Genomic DNA, 12,633 nt, shown 5'->3' on the forward strand with positions numbered 1-12,633 from the left:
ACTACGTATATCTGAAAGACTATTAGTAATGGGTTCCTTACCTTGGAATTAGCCCTGCGTCCGACTGGATCCGGAGAATTGTTTCTTCAGCAGTACCCCTGTGCGTCGATAGGTGGCGTTGGTCGACTCTGCGTTCTTTGTTAGCGTTGTGATCGCCAGAATGACGTTAAGGTATCTACTCAGTCCTCTTCCAGGGGATCCTCATCAATAGTCAAAAGCACTGAATATTCCCGCCCATGTGCGGGGACCCCGGAAATAATAAAAAATTATATATGAAAAACATATATAACTTATTTTTTTCTCATATCAATGCAGGTTTCATATAGGAGGCTAAAACAATGCAATAAAAACACCATAAACTGCTTTTTCAAATATACATAATATATGTATAGAAAACACATGAGGGCAAGATGCACTTGTACTCTGTTTTTGTAAAACTCATGAATAAACTGCAAAAGAAATGCAGCCATTGTTTGTGAGAAACTGCCATCTTTCTTGCATGGTATGCCCCCACTTTTTGCTGAATGTACTTGGACTGAGTGTGCCCTGGACTCCTGCCAATCAGGTGCCCAGGGCCTATGTTCCTTCCCTAAAACAAAGAAAACCCAAATTGGCAAACCCTGGCCACATGTCAGCCCCTGGTAAATGGTACCCTAGGTACCCAGGGCCTTGTGACCAGGGAAGGCCTCTAAGGGCTGCAGCACTCATTGTGCCACCCTTCGAGGCCCCATACCCTTACACACGCACACTTCCTTTGCAGGCTGAGTGTTTGGGTGCAAGACAAAAACAAAGTCGACATGACGCACATCCCTGTGTGCCATGCCCATGCATACATCAGCCACCCCTCTAGCTGGGTGCCTTATGCCAATGGTGTGGGCGCAGGAGCCCTGTGCCCCTACAGTGCCCAGGTCCATTCCCGAGCACTGTAAATGCAGTGCTGCCATTTAAGAGTACATGGTGCTGAGAGCTCGTCAAACGCAAGCTCCACAGCACCATAATGGCAACACTGAAGACTGAAGTTTGGTATCAAACTTCTCAGCACATTAAACCCACACTGATGCCAGTGTGCCACACTGATGCCAGTGTGGGATTTAATGTACCAAGCACCCCAGAGGGCATCTTAGAGATGCCCCCTTAAGCCTAACCTACAATCCACATCTGCTCTGAGGCTGCCTAGGCTGCCACACAGCAGACCTGTTGCTGGACCCCTGGGTAGGAGAGCCCATGCTCTCCTGGACCTGCAACAATGCACATCCTGGGCGAGGTGCTAAATCTCCTCCCCCCCCCCCCCCCCCCCCCCCCCCCAGGATGGGCAGGGGGAAGCTTCAAAGGCATTCCGCCTCTGTGAGCTTCCCCAGGCCCCTGCAACCCCCCACTCTGGCGGAAAGCTTTGGCCGGAAACCCCAAATAAGGACAGGGGATGTGCCAGCCTGCCAACCCCACCCCTCAGGTGGGGGAGGCGAGGTGAAGCACATCTCTGGGCTCTCGCCATCTTGAAGATGGGAAGCCCTACCCTATCAGGACTAGGCTACTGTCCCCCTCCCACAGGAGAGGCAGGATAGGGGGTGTACCCACCCCAGGACAGGGACCCATTGGTCCCTGCCCTTCACCTACCTGTAACGCCCCTAAGTCTAGTATTTAGTGGCACCCTGAACCTTCTTTCCCCAGATTCAAAACTACAAATAAGAGCAAGAAGAAATAAGACCTGCCCTGCAGCTGCTAAGAAGAGGAAGACACCAACTGCTTTGGCCCCAGCCCTACCGGCCTGTCGACCCTCGAACCTGCTCCAACCCGGCATCTCTTGTGGCCAGCAACCTCACAAACCCCGGAGGACCTGGCTACCTTTTGGCTCTAAGCCCCTGGGACTCCCATGAGTAGAGGCTCTACTCAAAACCTACCTCTAATCCCTGGCAGCAGCCCGGAACCGCAAACCTAGCGCACACTGCACCAGCCAAGACTGGTCAGTGCCGGAGTGAACAAACACCACGAGGACGACCCCACGGCGACTGTGACCCCGAGTCCGGCACCCAAGGACCTACCTCGACACTCCTGAAGAAGCCTGCAGCCTCAGAACAATGTGCCCCCCGCCCCCCCCCCCCCCCCCCCCCGCGATCAACTACCCAACTTACCTCTCGAAGTGGTGGTGGCACCTGAAGAATCCTCGTCCCAGAGCTTGCAGTCTTTTTCTAAACCGGAGATTTCCCATTGAAATAAATTGAGCGCCCGAAGGCTCAAAAGCACCCTGCACCCAGCCGCCCGAGTGGCCCTGGCAGTGAAACCTCTACACCGACCTACTTCCTCTCTTGCCCTGAGTAAGTGACCAGAAGGCCAGCTCCCACAGCCGCATGGCTTGCCAATCAGCAGACACCAACCAAGGCCCCCCTATCCCTCATAGGAGAACATTGGGCCTAACTCTCTCTGCACCCGGCTGCCCTAGCTAGAGTCGCTGAGGGTGAACCAACTGTACCTACCTGACCCTGGGGGACCCCTGAGTCGATGCCCAGAACCTCAACTCTGCCAGTCGAGTACTTACCCTTAAACCGATAACTCTATTTTCCTCATAGGGTAACATTGACTGGCTTTTTCCTGAAATTTCTTCAAAGTGTGGACTTTTCAAATATTCACCAAAAATCAGCCGAGTAACGAAAACGAAATTACTCACCTGCTCTTAGGTGAACTCCCAGTGCTGGATCTTGGTGCCCAGCACTGACTCTGAAAAATACTTACAACTGTACTTACCCGTAACCCAATTTTCTTCCATAGGAAATCATTGACTGTTTTTCTGTGAAATTTCTTCTAAGTGTCGATTTCTGCAATCTTTAAATATTCTTCAAAAATCATATAATATCTGAAAACTTAATTACTTACCTGTTTTGGATAAAGGTCCCAGTACTGAGTCTAGGCACCCAGTACTGGATTACAAAAGTAACGAACATACTGTACCTGCAACTTGAATTTCCTTCCATAGGGAATCATTGACTGTTTTCTTTGAAATATTTTCGAAGTGTCAACTTTTAAAATAGCTAAATATTGTTTAAAAATCATTACAGTAATTAAGTCGACTTTCATCACTTGATTCTGAGTACTGACCCAGGACTGAATCTAGGATCCAGTCCTGGAATTCCAAAAGTAATCTAAAAAGTAATCTGTTGCAAATAACTTGAATTTTCCATTGAGCTCAATGCATTGTTGTGTTTAAAATAGAGTTGCCTATTGCAACAACTTGTAACTGTTTACAAAAGTCAATTTCATATTGCAAAAGTATTTATATGAAACATCTCACTCTGAGAAAGTATGTTTTAAATCCAAGTGTTGGTTCTAAAATAAAACAAGCATGTATTTTTTTATATATAAACCATTGGCCTAGAGTTCAGTTATTGAGTGTGTGAGACCATTTGCTGACTGTGTACAACAAATTCTTTACGCTGTCCTCTGATACTGCCTTACTGCTCGACCAAGCTACCACTTTAGAGAGTAAGGTTATATCTAACTTTAGCCTTTGTCAAACCCTTGGGGACTGTGGACTCTGTACACCCTGTACCTATTAAGGAACAGTATATACAGAGCCACTTTCTCACATGTTAGCCTACAGGCGGCATTGTAAAGCAACATAGAAAATGAAAGCAATCTTTCATAACAGACACCGTGCCTTTAAGGCAGCCATGACCCCAGCTTCCCATCATGTCCCAGGGGTGAGATGTCAGTTGTTCTTTCTGGCTCCTGTCAGGACCCTGGATTCACAGCTCTACTTTTTTGGCTTTTCTGTCAAAAATACCTTTATTTCCTGTGGTTTTCTTGGCTTCACTCGAAGTCTTTTGCTAAGAGTGAGGTTTAAACCATTTTTTGTGGCAGAAAGGACTTTTTTCTGTCAAATATGCCTTCTTTGTTTGATCCTTGCCCTTGCTGTGGCATAAAGGCCAAGTCAGACGCTCATGAAGTGTGCATTCTGCCTCCCTGAGTCTCACTCCTGCCTCCTGTCAACACTGCAGGAAGTTATCCAAGAGAACCTTTAAAGAAAGGGAGAGAATACGTCTTTATGGCCTCTCAGAAAGAGGTAGGTCTCCTGTTAAAACAAAGGAGAGGATGCGTTCGACATCAAGGAGCAAGGTCCCAATGTGTTTCCCTTCGGCATCTGACTCTATGTCGAAGGTTACGATGACGGAGCCGACGTCGAGGACCTTGGCGCAGGAGCGTCGTTCGTCACCTTCAAAGAGAAAGTTTCCTTCGGCGTTGAAGAAGCATCTTGCGTAGACCAGATCCTCCGCCGTTCGACGTCAAGACACAGTTCATCGACGCCAAGACGCAAGTCTACATCTTCAATGTCGAGACTGAAGTCCCCGTCGTCAACTCAGCAGAGATCAGCGTCGAAGGACATCATTCGTCAGCGTCAAGGCAGAAGCTGATGTCAACCAGGCACTCGACGTCGAGACGGCCGTCTCAGTCATTGTCACAACCAACGTCGAGACAAGATCCTCCGTCGTAGGGAAAAGCGTTGTGTGTCGAGGCAGGAGCCTCCGTCGAGGCGAAGACTATAGACGTTGAGGCAGAAGTCTCAGTTGAGGCGAGGACAATCGACGTGGAGGCAGTAGTCGGACGATTGACGTGGAGGCAGCAGTCTCCGTCGGTGAGAAGGTCGTCGACGCAGAGTCCTCCGTCGAAGAGAAGGTCGACGTTGAGACGTAGGTCTGTCGAGGCAGTCGGCGTCAAGGCGCATGCCTTCGCCGAGATCAAGAAGATCGACTTCAAGACAAAGATCTCCGTCAAGGACCACGTCGAGACAGAGGTCTCCGTCCGTGTCGATCCCTGTAAGTCTCTCTCCGTCTCCTTCATCGACATCGAGAGCAGGCTCCCGCCGTCCCATTGCCAGGTCCCGTTTTCCAGAGTTGATTATCTCGTCCACAAGTGGCCAGGACTCTCCCTCTGGACATCAACATTCGGTAGAAGAAACTCTTTGAGAAGGACGGAAATCCCCACGTCGTTCTCCGGTTAGGGAGTAGAGGTTTCCTTCCATTCATCTCTCACCCAGATGGATGCAACCATTACACATCTGGGCTGACGAGACCCAGACAACTGGTGTTCGACAAGCTCTGAGTCCGGCTCTCAAGTCTCCACTAGCTCACCTAGCTCAGGATGCAGATCTTTCTCCACGAAGAGGAAGGACTCGTACACGCTCTACTGCTCCACCCTCCAGGAGGAGATCAAGATCATGCACCAGTAGGAGGAGACGCAGGTTTCCAACGCCTTCCTCCTCTTCTACATATTCTTCAAAAAGAGACTACTTGCCCACCCTTACTGACAGTCCACCATCGAGGATCTCTCCTGTGGACGATGTAAGCACATTTCCAGGACGTGCTTTCTAGGGGGGGCGGTCAAACTGAACATTCCTATGCCGGTTCAGCAGAGTACGAGACTTTGAACCAGAGAACATCTTATCACCCGTTACTTCCATTAGTACCGGGTCTTCTTAAACCTATGATGGACATTTTCCTCACGCCGGCCACTCTCGAGACTGCCCCGGCAAGAATTCTAAAAAGGTATCGTCCACCGGAGGGGGATCCCTCTTTTTTTAAAGTCAGACCCACCACCGGACTCTGTGATTGTGGCTACTACCAGTAATACCCATTGAGTAGCCTCCTCGTCTACAGTACCACGAGACAAGGAGAGCAAGACACACAAGGCTCATGGGGGAGAAAAGTATGTGGCACTTCGGCTTCCATGATTAAGGTCTCCAGTGCTTCAGCTCTCTTGGGACGATACGATAGAGCTTTATTGGATTCTCTGCAGAGGTTTACAGAGAAACTGCCCAAGGAAGACCGTAAGGACTTTGAGGAAGTTTTACAGGGCGGCAGCTTGGTGGTGAAATAAGTAATTGGAGCTACTCTTTTAGCACACTCCTGCGCACACGCAATATTTGGCTTTGCCTTACAGCACTGAAGCCAGAGGCGCAGTCCTGGATTCTCAACCTGCCATTTTCCGGTTTATCGTTGTTCGGCACACACAGATGAAGAAAGGGCACGGATGAAGACTGAGCTAGATACCCTCATGGCGGTGGGGCTAGAAAAGAAAAAAGTGTTGTCGCCGTTACCGCAATACAGATCGCCGTTCCTTCCAACAGAGGGTTCAAACCAGTCATTGGCAAAAGAACCAAAACCAACAGGGTCAGCAAAAATCGCAATATCAAAACCGACGATCCAACAGGGGAAGAGGAGGGAACCGTCAGTCCTCTACCTCAACAAAAACCCCAGCCAAGCAATGAGTGCCCGCTTCCTCCTTTACCGTTCACCACTCCAGTAGGAGGAAGTGTTCAAAATCATCTGCAAGAGTGTCGAACCATCACAAAAGACCAATGGGTGTTGGCTACGCTGCAGAATGGGTACTCTCTACATTTCCGCCGTCGTCCTCCCTAGATCCGTCCGGTACCATCATCAGGCTTCCAGGTCAACATGCTACAGAGGGAAGTGGGCATACTTCTCCAAACGTCAGCCATAGAGAAGGTCCCACGATATCAGAGGTCTAGAAGTTTATTCCAGATACTTCCTGGTAAAGAAAAAAGGGCAAAAGTCGGAATACAGACCCATTCTGAATCTACAAGCACTCCATTCCATCAAACGAGAAACATTTTGCATGCTGGCTCTCCACCAAATATATCCTCCCCTCCACAAAGGGGATTGCATGTGTTCGCTGGATCTGCAAGATACTTATTTTCATGTGCCCATAAACCAGCATCACCGACAATACCTACGCTTCATAGTCGAAACGTCCAATTATCAATTCAAAGTTCTGCCCTTCGGGCTGAAGTCAGCTCCTCGGGTGTTCACAAAGTGCATGGCAGTAGTGGCAGCTGCTCTGCGACGCAGAGGCATCTTCGTCTACCCCTACCTGGAAGATTGGTTGCTGAAAGGCCCTTCTCCCCAAAGTGTAATGAGCCATTTCCAGCAGTGCTTAACGCTTTGTCAGAAACTGGGCCTTCAGGTGAACTTTGAGAAGTCGACGCAGCAGCCCACTCAAACGATCCACTACCTGGGGGCGCTGATAGACTCCGAAAGAGGAATAGTGTTTCCTTCGGAGGATAGACAATTATCCATCTTTCACAAAGGCAGACCGATTTTAAAGAGCAAACTGTCGTCGGTGCGTCAGATCGCCTCTCTGCTGGTGTCAATGACATCCTGCTTTTTTCTGGTGCCCCAGTGCCGGATTGAAAATGCGTCCTCTGCAGCAAGATCTGGACGACAAATGGGATCAGCGGTCTTCTTGCTGGGAAGACCAGATCTGTCTATCGCATGCAGCCAGAGCATCCATTCCGTGGTGAATGAAAAAGGGCAACCTGAGAGTAGGAATACAGTTTCATCAATCTCCTCCGTCTCAGACTCTGATCAGACTCCTCTCTGCAAGGATGGAGAGCTCACATGGGTTTTCTCCAGACGCAAGGCTTATGGTCCTCAAAAGAGCAGTTGTACCACATAAACATGCTGGAGCTGAGGGCTGTTCATCTGGCTCTCAAAGCTTTCCTCCCTTCGATTCAGATGAGTTCCATCTTAAGACAGACGGAAAATACCACCACCATGTACTACCTGAACAAGCAGGGAGGAACTTGCTCGAGGACTCTGTCTCTGGAGGCCCAGACCCTGTGGCACTGGCTTCTTGCGAGGGATCTATCCATCACAGCAGTTCATCTGCCGGGATAGCTGAATGTTAAAGCGGATTCCCTCAGCCGCCATTTCGAGGAACAGCAGGACTGGGTCCTCAACGACGAGGTGGTCAAAGATATCTTACAGACTTGGGGCCGTCCAAGCATAGATCTGTTTGCAGATGACGAAAACACAAGATGCCGAGACTTCGCCTCAAGATACTACCGACCAGGGTCGATGGGGAATGCCCTTTTGATCGACTGGTATGGGGCATTTGTGTACGCCTTTCCATCTCTGCCTCTCATCCCGAAGGTGGTGACCAAGCTATCTGAAATAAACACGTTAGATTCCTCACCTTAGAATATCCCCAGGCGTCAGGATGGATCCGGAAAGATTTTTCGTCAGCAATACCCTTGCGCGTCGCTAGGTGTCTTCTGCGGCTCCGCAAGTCGTCGGCGTCGTGATCGCCGGGATGATGTTGTCGGAGTACTTAGACGCAGCCCTTGCGCGCTGACGTCAGTTCTTCTTTTTTCCGCGCCAGTAAGAGCCGATCCGGGAAAAGCATACCCTTTTAGTCATTTTTTGACTAAAAATGTTTGAACTCTTTTGCTTCTCTTGTCGACATAGACTCTGGTGTCGGTAGGGATGCCTGGCTTCAAGGCTTGTGACTCCTGTCACCGACTGATGTCGGTCACGGACCACCACCGCCTGTGCCTCTGTTGCCTTGGAACCGACAACGAGTGCCTCGACTGCGGGCCTTGACTTCGAAACCTAGGCGGGAGCGGTCCCGCAAGCTACTCGAGTGCCGGCAGTCTGCTCCGTGCCGCTCAATGTCCCGGTCGAGGAGGAGGTCGAGGGACCGGTCGCGGAGCCGCAGCCCCCACCGCTCGTCGGGGTCCAAGTCTTCGAAATCCGGTAAGTCGAAGCACAGCAAGAGCCGAAGAAGCGGCATCGCTCTTCTGACTCCCCTTGCCGGTTGCGGGACTCGGCTGAGGGTTCGGGTGGCACCACCTGCGCGGCTCCGTCGGAGCCGCAGGAGTCACATCTGGCCCCATACCCTCTGGTCCCTGGGACTGACGAGACTCCGGCAGAGGTCAATGCCTTCCTCATGGCCATGAACAACCTGGCTTCGCCGTTGATGCCTGCCAGCGCGCCTTCAGGCCCTGCAGGTTTGACTGGGAGGACTAGCAAGCCGGCAGCGTCGGCGTCGACTCCGGTCCCAACGCCGCAGGTCCCCGGGGGATCCAGGCCTGGATCCCAGTCGGTGCCGGTCGACCTCACGACCCCTCCGCTGGCGCCGACTCCTCCGGTGCCACCCCCTGTCCCCAGACAACACCATTCCCCAGTTTAGTCCCGGTCCGGGCCCGGCGTCGGAGAGGAGCCGTCCGGTGCTGCACCCGACGCCGATGGGTGGCAATTTAATCTTCCGCCCGGCTCCGATCATTCCACCTGTATACCAGGAATCGGATGACGGTGACGACTGGGAGGGGTCTGAGGACCCTCTGGCCCTGCATGGCCAGTTATCTCAGGACTGGGCAGACCAGCTGGGGGATGCCAGTTGTCTTGACACCTCCCCTCACACTGGCTTCATCTCTCCTCCGACCATGGCTTCGGAGGAAGGTGCTGCATTTTCTGTGGTGCCGAAGCCCTTGGGCTAGAACTGCCTGCTGTGGCCGTGAGGACAAACCTCCTCACCGAAGTGCTTCAACCGTCAGCCAGCTCCTTGGAGCCTCTGCTGCAGTTCAATGAAGCACTCATTGACGTTCTGAAGGGCACCTGGTCTAAGCCCTCCACAGTTCCTCCTGTGGACCGGAATGTGGCCCGGTGCCACTGCCCTGCACCGGGTGACCCATTCTTCTGTCCCAACACCCCAGGTTATCCAGGCCTCTACCTCCCAGACCTCCTTCCCGTCCGCTCCCCTGGATCGGGAATCCAAGAGACTAGAACAGTTTGGTAAGAAGCTGTTCTCCTCCCTTAGTTTGGTATTGCGGTCTATTAACACTGCTTGTCTCTTGGACCGTTACTCCCACTCCCTGTGGGATACGGTGGAGGACTTGCTGCCCCAGTGTCCGGAGGAGGCCCGGACACGGCTCGCCCAGGCTCTTGCCGAGGGGCGGGATGCAGCGCGGCATGCAATCCGATGTGGACTGGACACTACGGACTCGCTGGGTAGGGCAATGTCTACCACGGTGGCGCTTCGTCGCCACGTCTGGCTGCGGTCCAGGAGTTTTTCTGGGGATGTCCAGAGCACCCTCATGGACATGCCCTTCGATGGCAGTCGTCTTTTTGGCGACAAAGCGGATAGTGCGCTGGAGCGCTTTAAGGACTCCAGGGTTACGGCCAAGTCCTTGGGCCTCTCGGCCCGCGCCTGCAAACTTCCGCTTTTCGCCCCTTTCGTGGCCAGGGAAGGGGCGCCCCCTCACGTCCGCCTAGAGTCACTAGGTAGGTGACTCCTCCTTTGGATCATAGTGGGCATCGGCTCCATCCTCAGATTTTTTTCTGCCATCGAGCTTGGATGGGTTTCTTGCACTCCAGTTCGGAACAGTTAGAGGTTTTCTCTTTCGACGCGCAATCCTTCCCTTTTCGACGGTATTGTCTCAATCGCGTTTTCCCAATCCATGCGACTGAACAACTTCCGGTCGTCAACGAAGGCCTTCGGGCCTTATCTGCTGGTTCATGGAAAGGACGCCATTCAAAAGGTGTCCTCGATGTGGGTTGAAGTTTCCCCACACCGACCTGCATGAGGTGTGCAACCTCTGCCTCTCACTGGAGCACGAGGCCAGAGACTGCCCAACTTGCGCCTCTTTCTGCTCCAAGAAGACGATTCGGAACCGACTAGCTAGAAGAACCATGGCTTGCTCGTTATCTTCGATCCCAGACGACATCTTCCTAGAGGGCGTCGATGTGCCAGAGCAGGGGGCGGGTTGAAGAAGGCCTAGTCAGCGCCTCCAAAGCCGATGACTCGACGTCAAAAACATCACTCCAGCACAGAGGGCCGTGAGTACAGACTTCTACCCCGACCCGAATCCCCCCTCAACACCATCTAAAAAGGCTTCTGTACCACCTTCACCTTTGGGCCCAGGTGCACACCACGAGACTGCATCCCATGCCCTGCCTCCGGGCTCGGTAAAGAAGCCTACTAAACCTTCAGGTGACTCGGGCTCGAGTCAGCCTACCCTCTGTGCTGAAAAACATCCACAGGCACCGAAAAAGTAGTCCTCTTCCTCATACACGCCGACCACTGCTTTGACATCCAAGCACTCTGCATCGAAGACTGGCACCAGCTCCTCGACACCGACAACACACTCGGAGCAGACCAAAAAACTGCCACCAAAAGGCCCAGACTCCAATGCTTCGAAGCCGAAAAAGACCTCGGAACCGAGGAAACGGGTTCCATCGACCCAAGACACTGCAAAACCGCACGGTTCCAAACCCAGAAAACGAGTCTGCTCCGAAAAAGCCTACGGTACCAACACCATCAGAACCGAAGGATCTGCCTCCCACAGAAGACCTGGTTCGCCCACATCCTACCCAAACAAGCATTGGCATAGCCAATAGGTCTCGCCTTTGGGACCTTATAAGTGTTTAGCCATGCAACAGTTGCATAACTAAATACTTATAAGGTCCCAAAAGCGAGACCTATTGGCTATGCCATGCGGCCGCGAAAGTGAGTCATCGCGATCAAATATCAAAGCGGCCGCAAAAGTGAAAGTAATGGCGGTAAAGCGCGGCACCCGCGCACATGCACTGTCTCTAGGCTGGCCTGGTAGCACTTTTTGGAGCCCTCTCAATAAGTCACGCCAGACCAGCGAATGCGCTGGGTCAGGCGAGACCTAAAAACTCTTGTAAAGGATCCTAAGACTGGTCACTTAATGCTTAGCTTCAAGAAGCGACCACTAGATATGCCTGCACCGGCTCCACCACCTAAAAAGAGACTTTGCTACCTCTCCTTTAAGGATCCCTCCTCTTCCTCCTCTTCACCACTCTCCTACACCATCCCCAACTCCAGTAGATTATGATAACACCTCAGATGATGCAGGGGGAGGTGCGGACGATCAACCACTAGGGTAAACCTACTCCTACTGGCTCCCCAGACCCCTGGGATGATTATAGTATCCCAGACGTCCCCTACATTCCACAAGAGGACATCTTTTCCTCCAGGCCTTCCCCTCCAGAGGACAATATCGGCTTTAACCAGCTCCTCCACAGAGCTGCCCAGTACCACGGGGTTGACCTACACACAGACCCCGTGGAGGAAGATTTTCTCATGGACACTTGACACCACAGAAAGGTCCACCTCAATTTTACCCATGCTTAAGAGGGTCATTAAGCATGCACCAGAGGTCTTTAAAGACCCAGTCAGGGCTCGAGTCATCAACACTAGAATCGAGAAAGTATAAGGCCGCACCCACTGATCCGGCCTACATTAAAGGCCCCGCACCACTAGACTCCCTTGTAGTCTCCAATGCGCGGAAAAGAGCCAATTCCCAATCAGGCGACGCACCACCACCAGATAAGGAGTCTAATGTCCTGGACGCCTCTGTCAAACGAACGGTGTTACAGGCGGCAAACATATGGCACATTGCCAATACTCAAGTGTTAGCTAGGTATGACAGGGCACATTATGATGAGCTTGAGTCCATAATGCAGCACCTCCCAGACAAGTACAAAAATAGGACCAATGAACTCCTACAAGAAGGTAAAACCATTACTAACACATCCATCCGTTGTGCCTTAGATGTAGCAGATACCGCCTCTAGGGCAATAAACACCAGTGTCCTTCTGCGTAGGCATGCCTGGCTACGCATTTCAGGTTTCAAACCTTAAGTCCAGAGTTCCATTTTCAATCAACCATTTGACGAGCATCACCTATTTTGCCCTAATGTTAACGTATCCCTTGAAAAAATGAAGGATACAGACACAGCTAATCTATGGGAGCCTTGAAGTCGCAAGCTCCCAGACGTTCTTTTCGTCGCTCATCCTTCAGGAGCACCCCTAGAGGCTA

The 12,633-nt window shown here is 51.7% G+C and overlaps 1 protein-coding gene across 1 annotated transcript in view; it reads left to right on the forward strand.

Annotated features, from left to right (window-relative positions):
* The window catches only part of XPO1 (exportin 1), a 908,600-nt gene that overhangs the window by 819,974 nt on the left and 75,993 nt on the right, over positions 1-12,633 (forward strand). The gene's annotated exons all lie outside the window — the stretch shown is intronic.

This window comes from Triturus cristatus, chromosome 6 (assembly GCF_964204655.1).
Source record: "Triturus cristatus chromosome 6, aTriCri1.1, whole genome shotgun sequence".
NCBI classification, from domain to species: Eukaryota; Metazoa; Chordata; class Amphibia; order Caudata; family Salamandridae; genus Triturus; species Triturus cristatus.